This window comes from Fopius arisanus, unplaced genomic scaffold (genome assembly GCF_000806365.1).
Source record: "Fopius arisanus strain USDA-PBARC FA_bdor unplaced genomic scaffold, ASM80636v1 scaffold00004, whole genome shotgun sequence".
NCBI classification, from domain to species: domain Eukaryota; kingdom Metazoa; phylum Arthropoda; class Insecta; order Hymenoptera; family Braconidae; genus Fopius; species Fopius arisanus.
In genome coordinates this window covers 1,060,476-1,074,347 of record NW_011887743.1, presented here as the reverse complement: position 1 = coordinate 1,074,347, position 13,872 = coordinate 1,060,476, and the positions used below count along the sequence as shown (strand labels likewise).

Below are 13,872 nucleotides of genomic sequence, written 5' to 3'. Positions count from 1 at the left end.
AATTTTTTGTTGGAAATGATGGAGAATCGTATTCCAGGCGGGGGTGAAGAGTCTAGGGGGGGTCCAAATTTCAAGGATTTTGCTCTACGACCCATAGGAGCCGAGATATTTGCATTTTTTTGAAAATCGTGGAATACCTCCACTACTTTTATATGCTCCTGATACAAATTTCAATTTTATTGAAATTTTACCGTTTCAGATTTATCCAATTTCGGCGTGATGGCGTCATGCTAATTAATATAGGGTTAAATAAATAAACAAAATGTTCAATTATATTCATATAATCTTTTATTATCCCAAATTAACAATACATTTTTTATAATACTTAGTAATATTTATTATAGTTTCAAAATTTTACTGACATTTCCAGAATTATGAAATTTCCAGAGGAAATTTCATTGAAAAATGAATGAAATCACTAATTTTATTCCAATAATTCCATGAAAATCAATAAAATTGCACAATTAATCGATTTAATTTCCAATTAAATAATAACTTTCACGGTTTATTTCACGTAAATCGACTTCACTGTCACGATTCCTTGAGCTCGCCGCAAACAGCCTGGGAAATTTCAATTTTTTCCAGGACTGGAGATAAAAAGACCAACAAGGTAGTGATGGAAAGCGATTGGTCAGCAAGGGAGGGAAAATTTCCATTATCATCGAGCACACACGGGAATAGGAGTAGTTGAGAGAGAATGAGAAGAAAAACTCGACAATTCTGCCAACGATAGCGAAATGTAAAAGGGTCGGAACAACTACGTCCCTTCCTTGTATATATTGGCTTTTCTGGCTGAGGTGGTCGTAAATGTTAAACTGCGGCCAAAACAAGAAATCTGCGGACGACAGTATATTCAATACGGACCTTTGTACACGACGCACGAATAGCGAACCGATACACTTAGATATTCCTCCCGTTAATTTTCGAAATACCACTACGGGCCGATGGCAAAGTTCCTCACCCAAAGTTTCCTCTTGTCTTACGTCACCCTCCAATGTCTACTAATTGGTCTCTCAGAAGCTCTGCGTCGGGAACTAGTAGCTACTGCACAGAGTTGAGTAACTAACCGCAGCTTATTTAACAACAATTGTTCTGTCCAGTTTGATAGTCACTAGTCTGGAAAGTAATAAATTGTTAAACATTAATGAATTTTCATACTGATTCGTCCAGCGAAAAAAAAATGTTTAAGATCTTGTAAAAAAAAGATAATTATAGTTTTCATGGCCATTACAATTGTTTGTAATCATAATTCCTTCTTGAATTACAATTAGGAGATAACGGATATGATAATCCCAGAATAAATCCCGGAATTGTCGAAAAATTGAATTTATGAATGACGAAATTCAATGAAATTTTCGTAGAATTGTTGAAATATTCAAATACAGTTGTTCTATTGATTTTTATAATTTGTTATTAAATTATACTTCTCTTGCACTTACATTTCTTCCTCGTCATAAAAACAATTTCATAAAATCCTTCAACCCTTCTGCCGTATTTATTTATTCACTTGCACCCATATTCCAATCCAACTTAAATCCCGAAAATTAATTACAACACAGACAGCAATAATTTCTGCAACTACCGATAAATCTTAATTGGTTGCTATCTCAACCGATAAACCGCGGGAACCCGTCGAATTCCCCGGAACCCCCACGGACATCCCCGCAATTACCCGATGGTCATAATAAAAAAATAAATAAGAAATAGCATATCCTCCGGTCCGAATATATAAAGTATAAACCAAAGTGTACACCCACCCTCTGCCCATTAAACTCTACCCCCTGGAAGAATAAAAATAGAGGAGAAAAAAAAAAGACTATAAAAAAAAATATTGTACCCTCTGTGAAACTTGGCAGACTCTCCAAGCAGCCCCCGGGAACAGTTCCAGCAGCAGTTGGTGCAAGAGAAACGGCAAAATGGGGGTTTGGGCTGAGGCAATGAGGGTTAAAGCCATCAGGTATATGTCTGAAGACGAGAACACCCCAGGTTGATACCGAGAATCGTATATTTACTTATGAAACGTACTGTCTCATCGTTTCTCGTTAACCGTTATGAACGACATTGCCATTAATACACATACAGCGAAATTTGCCCAGGCGATAGGGGCCTTTCAGCCACACATCCCCCTCTATTAAAGATAACGTCTCTCGGTACGTTTTACCTTCATTTGGTACCCTTATATTTGCCATGTATATTCCCGTCTTGTTTCTCAAACTCGTCTCCATAAGCCCGCATATTCCTCATTTATGTGTACTCAAGTTAATAGATTGTCGAGTAACTTATGTCATTTTCGGGGGTTCGAGAGCTAGAGTGACTTGTGGAGCCGAAGAAATTATTCTCAAATTATTCGTTTATACGTCGAAATCGGTTAAATCGATTAAAGTTCCCATTGATTCGACTCATAAATGCAGATTACTTAAAAACCGACGAAATTGACTAAAATCTAACCCTAAATTAGTCATAATTTTTTTTCATATCTCTGCTAATGCAAATTCTCTAAATTCATCTATCAGACAGGAATGTATAATTCCTGAAGAATCCCCTCAGTTCCACAATTCACTCAATTCAATTGCGATATTCTCGTGCAATTAGCCAAGTCTATCGAGCCTCATCCCCGATTATCGACAATACGATACCGATATTCCTCATGCCTGCAAATTCTCCCTCGATCTATCAGCAAAACAAATAGCAAAACGAAAGAATCGCGGAGATTGAAAAAGCCGTAAATCATTCAAAGCCTCATTTGCAACTGAAACCTGTCCGGGGAATATGCTTCCCCTTTCGATTTCAATCAATTATTAATAACATTGTGTCGGCAGTAGACATCGTGACTAATTAATTCAACGAAATCCCTTTACATTCCACCCGATCATCATTTTTTCCGATGCCCTCATTCCCATTTGCTTTCTGTTTTTTTCGTATAGAATCTGTCTGCATGATATCATCCGTTCGTTTTACTCTCGTTCTTTTGTCCGGAAATGAATAATCCCTTAGGAAAATTATCCACCACTGAAATAACCGTTTCCCCTCTGTTTTATTTCCCTTTTTCTTCTATGCCATTGAGAAATACGAATAACTATGCGTCATTTCTTTTAATCCCGTCCAATAAGTCGCACGATTTTTAACAATTAAATTGGTTTTTAAAGCGACGAGAGAGACTCTAGATCGTTTAATAATCAACATTCAATATGAAAATTGGAAAATGAAAAATGGCAGGAACTCTTTCACAGTTGAATAAATCTGCAATGTATTAAACATTGACTCTGCGAAATATTCAATAAAAATCTTTGATTGATTCTCATTTTTAATTCACGGAGGACCTGAAGAGAAAACCGATTCCTTCACCCAATGAAATTTCCCAACCCTAAAAAATCCACAAATCAAAAACCCAAACATTTCCAAAGATTAACTCTCGACGAATAAATTTATTTCTCAGAAGTAAATGAATTTGGAATCAATTCATCTCATAAATACTCGATAATCTCGAATAATTCGAAGAACTAGTTGTCACTGAGGTTGAGAAATCGTGTGAATTTAGGGGATAAAAATAAATTATACATTTCCCTCACTCGTAAATTCAAGTTGTCGAATTCTTGTGCGGTTGGTTGTGTACAAAGGTAAGCAGTTTACTTGTGCAAATAAGCACAAGAACATCTCTCGAGGACATCCTCTCCTTTTTTTTCATTCAAACCCTTGCATATACCGTTTCTGTGTGCCACTCTACCCAGCAAATCGATTCCCTCCAATTTCATCTTATATACTATCACCAATACCAGTGTAATATAGAATGCGTTTACGTTACATCGTCTCTTTAGGGACATATACCCCTTAAACATCAAAGGAATCGATTTACCGTGTGTCGGATGGTCCATTTCATCCGGTGGAAATGCAAAAGGGAGAAGGATACATACAAATTGTTAGCGCACCTCTACCCGACCGATTGAAAATGATGGAATTTATTGTTAAACCGAGTGAGAGGGGGAGAATTTAAATTTCCTTGAGCTTTCCACAATTCGCGAATGCATACAAATTTATTTTCCAATTTTCATTATTGACGGTACAATATAATTACGATTTAATTATACATAATACACCATTATTATTAATAATTATTATGTAATAATAATGATTATTACTGTTATTATCAGTCAAATGTCTCAATTAATTATTAAAGGACATTCAACTAATTGATTGTAATTGAAGAGGTTGTCGCAAAAAAATCGCGAGTCAAATGATTCTCGAACGAAAAAGAGAAACTATTCAAAATTATTGGGGAATTGCTCCATTTATCGCGTGGTATTGCACCTAATACGTGACGCTCGATTAACTTCCGCCTCTTCAACATTTGAGCTCAATCGTAATTTTCTTTTTTCGACCCCCAGCATCCGTTTTCTTGAGATGCGCATTCGAGCGCATCTGCCCCAGTCTATCTGGAATAGCCGCGAGGGGCTGCAAATTCCCCGGAGGATTCGACCGAGGAATCGGTGACCCAGGAGAGGGTGAAGTAGTACTATTACACCAGGGGTTGAGATGAATACTACCGAGAGCAACGAGAAATCGTACGGAAGAATAACGGCACGTGATTTTGAGAAATCGCGATAATGGCGATTTTCGAGAGAAAATTGAATGGATAAATTGGAAATAGATATTAATTCCAAAAATGTAAGAAGAGAATACGAATAAAAATATACGGAATGAAAAAGGGACAATTGCGACATTTTGTCGAAAGATTGAATTGAAAAATTGAGAATTCAATTTTAAACGAATGAAAAATGAGACTCGATAGCGAATTGAAAATGTTTGTAACGTAAAACAGAGGAATTAACAAATATATTGAAATTGTATTGACTTACATTACTCCATCCCCCGTTCCGAAGATGTCCACAGCATTCTATCCATCCAGTCGCCAAAATACTCCACTGAAACAGTAAAAAAACAAAATGAATGTAATTTTATCTTTAAAGCCCTAAATTCATACACAAACTTCACAATCAATTCTATCTGTTATAACTAACCATTTATAATTAACAATTTAATCTTTTTACTTGACGTTTCCCAGAATTTCATTGAACTCTCATTGAATCTTCGGAATTCCTAATCAATTACTATTGAAATGTCAATTATCCCCGATCAAAACCCAAATATTCTCCCAATTACTCAATCCCCCAGGACCGATCATCCAAAAATACTCCCGCACTTCCAAAGGACTTATTTTTATTGATGCCCCCATATCTTTCACCCCCATTTATTTTTCATATTCCACGAGCTCGGTGAATCCAAATAAATCGCTCTAGCTTTCCGTCCTCTCACGGATTATTTCGTACACTTCACCAAGGAAAAATCAAATAGCGAGTGATTACTCATTGTCACTGCACCGAACAAGAGTACGATGTACAGGGGATGAAGAATTTCCTGATTTCAACGACGAAAAATCTCCCCGTGTCTCAAAAAAAAAAAAATAAAGCCGTTGAAGCCGACGGGGTGTCACAGGGGCAAAATTGCCCGCAGACTCTTGTCGCGTCCTGATAACGAAACGGTTGTATGAAGTGCTCTATGAAATAAGAGAGCACTATTATTCCCTCTCATTTTTATTTCTCCAATTTTTTACTCTCCTCTGTTCCACCCCCAGAATGAAAAAAAAAAACAATTCCACTTTATTTTTCGGGCTAGGGGTGTGTCTCTCGAGACATCCGTGTCGTTGCAACGATCGACGAGCGTCTCGAGAACGCAAAAAAAAAGGGTACGAAGGTCGACGAACGTACTATCTCTTATCAGTGTATGTGTGCCTGTCGTTACACCGAAAAAAAAGAGAGAGAAAAAAAAATCACGCGGTCTGAAGTTGGCTCGATGGTACTAATTAAAAAACGCCTCGCGCCGTGAAATTCAAAGTACCTCAGCGTGTCCTGACTCTCAGTTGTATTTTTTTTTTCCTCCCCTTTGCTTCCTTTAATTTAATTTTTTATCTCTACTTTATTTTTTCTCTCCAGGTTCAAGTTGGAAGTTGTACCCCGCGAGAGTCACCATTGGATGGAAATAAATGTAATTATCACTGCGGTCACGAACCACTATTTTTTGTCAGATCTCTCGTCTTGTTCTCCCCAACTTTTTCCAGATTTGTCTTTTTTTTCGATTATTAAATGCTGGGACAGTGATGTAGCGAATAAGTTTTGGGTTGAATTCCCTCTGAATAACGCGAGTCATTTAGTGCAAAGTAATTAAGACTGACCCGTTAACCCACTTTAGAAAAATGCATCGAATTGAGAGCGAAAATTAATGAATTCGGAAGTCATCAAATATTCTAGGAATAATGGAAACCAATCATTCTAATGATTAACAAATGAATGTAGAGAATGTTCTCTCCAAATTGATTAAATCTCCTGATTATTGAACAACTCTTAAATAAATTGTATCCGATTGAGAGTGCAAATAAATTAATTTGGAAAGTAATAATTAAAATCAATCATTGTGATTGGCAACTGAATGCAGAAAATGTTCTCTTAAAATTAATTAAAACTTCTGATTATTAAAAAACCATTAGAAAAATTGTATTCGATTGAGAGTGCAAATAAATTAATTTGAAAAGTGATAATTGATACCAATTATTGTGATTGGCAATTGAGGGAAGAGAATGTTCTCTTAAAATGGAGAAGAAAAGACTATCGAACCGGATAGAAATAATGGGAAATTTCAGGGAACCGAGACAATTTTTTCATTGCAACTCTGAAAATCTCGAGAGTACAAGATTCAAGGACTTAAATTCTCAATGGCTTTCTGAACGATACAAGAAAGTCCATTCAGATCCCTTGGTATTAGCCCAAAAGAAATCAAAGGCCATTGCTGAGAGAGATTTCTGTATATCAGCTACTCTCAATCGTCTGCATCTTCTCCATCTAACTCAACCCCAAAATCCCTCCACCGGTGCCTTTTTCTTACTCGGAAAATTCGATGAGACCACTGGTCCACGAGGAAAAAAAAGGTAACTGTGGCTGGGAAAATAGAAGAAAATCGTCTTACCTCTGTACTTTACGGAGGTTTATTGGGGCTGAGGAGAATTCCACGGGTTGAGAATAGTATTCCGGGGTTGAAGATCCATCTCCGCCATTTTTTTATGGTACAGAATGAAAAACTCGTACGAGTTTTTTTAAATTCCCACTGCTGCCACTTAACCTGAAACAATAAAAAAGAAATCGTTAATTTCCATTGATTTTTCCACATACTTAAAAATCTTCAATTACAATCTAAAAACTCGATATAATAATTAAAATTTGCTAACCGTAAATTTCATTGAGAAATTCTGAAATCATCGATTGAAAATGAAAATAATGGATTGAAAACAAAAATTTTTTGAACCGAGAGAAATGTGTAAATAACACGTGCCACCCTCGACAATTCGAAACTAAAAAAAAAAAGCCCCAAAGGGAATAAAACCGAATGCTAATTAACGCTGACGAAATACGTTGCTTGTTCCCCTTATGATTAACCGTGTGTCTCTCATTTTCCTTCAAATTTATTTCTACTTTTTCATTTTATTTTGTCCTTCAGGGAAACGAGAGACGAACTGACGCACGTCTGGGGCGTAACGAGTGCCATTCAATTGCACTCTTCGAACGCAAATTGGCAATTCTTTTTTTTCACTCTCACCTCACATTACAACGTATGCATTTCGTTAATTATCCAGTGAATAATTAAAAGATAATTAAAAGAACAACAGTGTGCACCTCATTAAATACCAGATAATAATTATCTAATAATTGTTTTATCGACTCTTCAAATTTTTAATAAATAAAATAAATCAAATCAACTTCAATTTCCTGACATTGGGACTTGAGGGATTGAGAGAGTTGAGATGAAGAGTCAAATCATCCCACGAAACAGCGTAAAATTTTTTTGAAATCATCGAAAATTGAGTGAATAAATAAAAAAAATTCTTACTTCAAGTAATTGAGATGTTTTTCTCTTAGACTCGGGGCACACGTATTTTTAATGCGACCAGAGAGCTAGCTGGAACACCTAACCAATCTTAGATACTGCAGAAAGACTTGACACAGACAAGCTCCGATCGACGTGAATTAATGTTCACAGATGATCGACTCAGAGCCATCACTTCGCATCGTTTGAGGAGAGTTCTTTAGTATTTTATATGATGAGATGAAGTCGAAGAAGCGAAATCAATTTTTCCCAGCGAAATTGAGATTTCTCAATTATTGAGAAATATTAATTCTCAAGGTTCTCTGCTCCTCTCCTTTTCCGGCTCCGCTCACTGTTGATCCGATCCGCGTAACTGAATTTTGTTCCAAAATTTCTCTAGGTATATCAACTCGCACGGACCTTGACGAGAGACCCCCCGCCGAGTTAAGTTTCTATTAAAATTCTTTCATCCCCATCCCCCACCACCGCGTTTTACGCCAATCACAAATTTTTGGTTTTGATCTCCCACCACCGAGTTTTCCACCAATCACAAATTTTTGGTTTTGATCTCCCACTACCGAGTTTTCCGCCAATCACAAATTTTTGGTTGTGATCTCCCACCACCGCGTTTTCTGCCAATCACAAATTTTTGGTTTTGATCTCCCACCACCGCGTTTTCCGTCAATCACAAATTTTTGGTTTTGATCTCCCACCACCGAGTTTTCCGCCAACCACAAATTTCTGCATCTCAGCCGTTGTGCACTAAAGTAACTGCAGTACCGGAGAAATTTTAGTCTTCGGAAAGCTTCGGACAGCGAAACATAAATTCTGGTGATGAGATGGCGGTGGGATGGAATAAAGCATCTTCTTGATTTCTCGATAACTAAAATTTCACCAGTACTTCACTTTGGTTCCTCAATAATCGGACAGATAGCGTTGTCTATATAACGGAATATTGTCAATGGATTTCGACCGTTGGTGTATCGTTTTGTGTTTACTTTTCGTTGGTTCTTTTTGAAAATAAAGATTGTAAGCGCTGACTCAGAAACTAACTCCTCAGACACGGAATGACTCTCGTTGGTGTCGCGACGCCTCTGAAAAGCACTTGTGTACTTGTAGTGCCTTTTGACCCGTATTCCTGTACTCGTAAATATAATCCCACGCGTACATTGCGTTTGTCTCGACAAAATAACCCCAAGCATCAAAAACAAAACCCTACGCTCTCCCATCCACTCCCGAAACCGTCGATTTTCGGTAAAAAATAAATAAAAACAAATCCAATAATAAATTTTTCGGGAACAATCTGTCGAATAAAAAGTGAAGTGAAATGTCAAACGCAAAATTTGTTATGAGTGGTTGATGAAGGAGAATGGAACAAATTGTTTCGACTTTCTGCCATTGCATGCGAAAAATCTCTCGTCATGGGCGTCACGCTGTCTGGCTTTTCAAGGACATTCGATGATTGAAAGATTATTGGATCTCATCCCATATCTGCGAATGGAATCGTCTTCGATACCACGCCCCAATCAATTTCCAACTTCACTACAGGTAGATTATTTTAAATTGCCTCAAATGAACAACTTGATTCGATATCTCACTATATGTTAACCTCGCAAATTATTAGATATATACAAAATATTTATCGCAAATAAATCCGCTCAATTCATTTTTTTATATCTCAAAATTAAAAAAATATTCAATTCCCTAAATTATCGAATAATAATAATTATTATTATAACGATAATATGTGATATAATACAATATTATTGTTATATGTAATTAGGAGAATTGAAGATATTTTGGGAGATATTAAAAAAAATCAATTGAACCAATTATAAATAATATATAATTCTCCAGATTGAATTAAAATAATCGATATATTTGGATTTTGGTTTTCCACTGTATAGTTTATCCGGAAATTAGCTGACCTGAGTAAAAAAAAAATTGTTTCCGTAACGTAATGGAAGTTTTTAACATCCTGAAACTTTTGACCCCATCGTTGGGTCACGTATCGGAGTAAATAGCAATCGAAAAGTTAGCTGAGGTTTTCGAAATGGATAGCAGTTCCTGAAAGCCAATAGCCAATGGGTGAACCTCATTGCCTCGAGTCTTTCTGCACCCGAAATAAACTAATTCTTCAAAGTAGGTTAATCCTTGTTATAAAACTCCACCGGAGGATTAATTATTAATTAATTCTTTCAACAAAGACGTTTTGACGAGGGATTTTCGCCGACGGTTATTGTGTTCTTTGCGTTAAAGCTTTTAATATTCTTACGTTTTCATGAATAAATAATGGAACTTGTAAAATGGTAGATCAATTTTTATGAAGTGCTCGTGAATTTATTGATGATTTTTTTTTCAAGAAATAAAGAGCAACTTTTGATTATTCAAGCTGTAGAAATTCTACAGCTCGAGTGAAACTAAAAAATATCCATTTGATTCGGGTCAAGCCCCAGAATTTCACCCTCCACGCCAGAAAAACCTCGTATTCCATGGAAAATGATACCAACGAAATCGACGCGAGCATAAAATCAACGAGAATTACCATGAAATACATTTGGGGCTTAGGATGTTGATATTTCATTTCCACTCAACAATTTTATCGAATACTCTTCCCACCCATTTTACCACTGATGTTTTCCAGCTTTTTCCCTCACTCCAATCGATTGCCACTTGACATTTGCACAGGATAGTGGGATAAATCCACGGGATGAATACGTAATAAATGACCGAGATGTAAAGATTCATGATGAAAACGACTTTATCCAATCCACACCGAGCCATTTTATTCTCATCGGCTTTATGCATACGGTTGCATATGGATGTGTCTGAATATCTCATGAGAATACCTCAATAACTCGCCTGGGTTCATACCAGCTGACGTTACAACCACAAATAATCGTACATAAACATTACGCAGCGTATGTTGCAAAAATTTACCGCAAAATCAATCCTCGTCTGACCTGACATCGACATGTTCCACTTATCAACTATAACTTTCATTTTTTCCCTCAAAATTGATGAAGACATCAAGAAAGTTGACAATTATGTCAAATAAATTTAATCTTTAAAAAATTCAGTGAAAACAATTATTTTGTGTATTGTTTAAATGGAAATTCTGTCAATTTAATATATTCCGGGGAATGCGTGATAAAATGAATGCCTTATAATTTCTGGTCTTTCGAGAGCTTTTCCAAAACTCACAATTAACGCGATATTTCGTAAATTTCAAACAGCCACATGTTTATCTTATCACGAGAAAATTGTAACTGTCAACTTTCTTGCGGTTAGTAAATATTATTGGCGAAAGGAATTTTTTCTCAATGTGTTGTTAGCGTTTGGTGAATACTCAACTGAAAAAGTTGACACTGCAACGATGGCAGAAGAGCGTGAACAGTTTGACAGAATGTTGAAAAAGCCATGGAAGCATACAGTGGAATTAAATTTTCGGTGGCTGTCATGATGCACTTCTCCATCAAATACACTCACCCACTTGATCAAAAATATTGTGTCCATATACTGCTCTATCTCACTGCGAGTATTTTAACAAATTGTGGATTCAACGGCGAATGAAATATAATACACTGGGGCGCATGTACATCGTGACGTGTGACTCGACCGACACTACATTATTTCAAAATGTTCCCGGTGTAATTAATGTCCACATTCCACTCCCAATAGTACAATTCACATCGTTGTTGAATAAATACTTTAAAGAAAAAAAAAACCGTGAATATTTTTCCCCAGAATTTACGACTTAAAAAAAATTGAAAAATCCTTGTGAGAAATGCACTTACCAAAATTCCCAAGGGAGTCTTATTCATTTGTAACTGCACCCTCTCCTGGAGGAAAAATAGCTCGAGCAAATAATTTTCTTTGCTGAAAGAATTAATCGCACATAAATATTCAACCAGAGAAAAAAAATCACAATGTGTTTTTCACTGTTGAGAGGGAGAGTAAAAAATGTGAATTACCATAGAATACAATTAAAAATCCCTGATAAATAAGCGCAAGCGTATGAACCCAAATAAAGCATGTACCTTAATTTACTAGTGAGGGGCCAAACGGTCGAACAGTGGAGTGCACAGGTGAGACATTAAACTGGGAAAATAATTAGCGAGAGGCAAATCCAAGAGTTCCCCACCAGGTCCAACACCTCTAACCATACGCCCTCTTCTCCTCGTACACTGTAATTGCGCGGTATTCAAGAGGATTCACTAATGAAATTTCGTATGATGAACTTGCGTTAATTCCACGCCAGCAGTGAAACAGATTTTGCACGAATGAATGGCTGTTTTCATCCCATTCTTTCATCCCTTTATATTCCCCCGTTCTCCCATAATCTCGCGAATATTTTTTTTTCCCTCCACTCCTGTCCGTTATTCTGGAGTGAGAAGGGACTGAGTGCCCGAGGGTTGATCACGTAGTGATCGTCATCGTTGTGGCTTGGGCGATTAGCAAGAAAACCGAGTTACGAAAAGCAAGTGAGGGGTTTTGGAGTGGGGAGAGTGGTGGCAAAACTTGGCCCATAAATTGTGAAATTTGAAATGGAAATTGCATCACGTTCACACGGTTACGACATAGAATCGACGGACTCTACCCAGTTTGGTATATGCAAGCCTACGCCGATCACGTACCATCCAACCATGGCAATCCTGCGTTCTGTTCCAGCGACCATTTCCTCCATCCACCAATTCATGTCTATCTCTCTTCATTTCATCTCGTCACGTTTGACGGTTTACATCCGCGACGGTTGGCACTCACACCTCTTGTGCCACCTGCGGCTTTTCAACTCCCAACGTCGAGCGACAATATCCCTAGATCTGTATGTACTGTGTACACAACAGTGATGAAAATAAAAATGACAAATCCTTTTGATGAAATTGGAAATTCCCCGGGGTTCTTTTTCGTTTTTTTTTTTTTTTGTACAATTTTATGCTGGTGTGTGTCGCGTGATTAATCGTTTGATGTTCGCGGATATTTCATTTTTTCAAATCGAGTATTTGATGTGATTCAAGTCGATTTCATCTCATTCAAGTTGGCAAGAAGAATCATTAGACAGATTCGTAAAGAGCTTGACAAGTATCAGCGATCATGTGAAACCTTGGTTATCAGTTTTCTCTTTCAGGAAATTATCGGTTGGAAATGGAGAGAAACGATAGGAGTCGTATGTAGTAAGAAAAAAATCGTTTATTTCCTCAAGGAATTAAAGCACCCGAGGGCATTTGAAATCGCTGACCTACGGTTCCTCTATCCTCGATCCTTCGACCCATTGGGAATTAAAAAAAAAACCCAATGCTCGATGGTCGCACAAAAGGACCTGTGAATGATTCGATCTGAGAGAAAAAAAAATAGTGAGAATTTTGGCGATAAAGTTGAGTCGAAAAATTATTTATCTCTCGACTTTCTCAATTCGATTTCAGACTTCAAGAATAAATTGCCGGTACAGTGTCAAACAAACACTGATAACGATTGAATTGAATAAGTTATTCAGATCTCTTATTCTACTTTCATAACGACTCGCCTCGGGTGGTACATCAAGAGCAACACAAACTTTGCACTCAAAGTCAAACGGAAATTCGTCACCGAGTGTTAAAAAAAAATATACTTTGACCGATCTCTTTCCTCGAGAAAGAACTTTCAAAGACAGTGATAACGAGTGGAAGAGCGCAAATAAGTTGGTGGATGGAGTGAGCGAATAAAAAAATTGCAATCGAAGTGAACAATTGGAGCGGAATTATATCTCTTGCACAATTGTTAGCCATTTATTTTTAAAAATTGATCTCAGGATTGTTAATCCCAATTCAATCCCAAAAATCATAACTATCCAGGAATAAAACAAAAAATCTTCCACCCAGAATAAACCGTCTGGAGTCTCTCAATAAATTTATACTCAATAAAAAAAATGCCTGCGTTTATTCCAGGCATTTTAAAATCGCTCTATCCATCGAGCTGCCAATAACC

At 36.9% G+C, this 13,872-nt stretch overlaps 1 long non-coding RNA gene across 1 annotated transcript; it reads right to left on the bottom strand.

The window, feature by feature from the left end:
- Positions 1-447: 447 nt before the first annotated feature.
- Positions 448-8,260, bottom strand: LOC105271459 (uncharacterized). The gene is made up of 4 exons (XR_892651.1): positions 7,933-8,260; positions 7,015-7,167; positions 4,854-4,919; positions 448-1,116 (listed from the first exon to the last, which is right to left on the bottom strand). It is a non-coding gene; the product is annotated as an uncharacterized lncRNA (long non-coding RNA).
- Between the last annotated feature and the right edge of the window lie 5,612 nt (positions 8,261-13,872).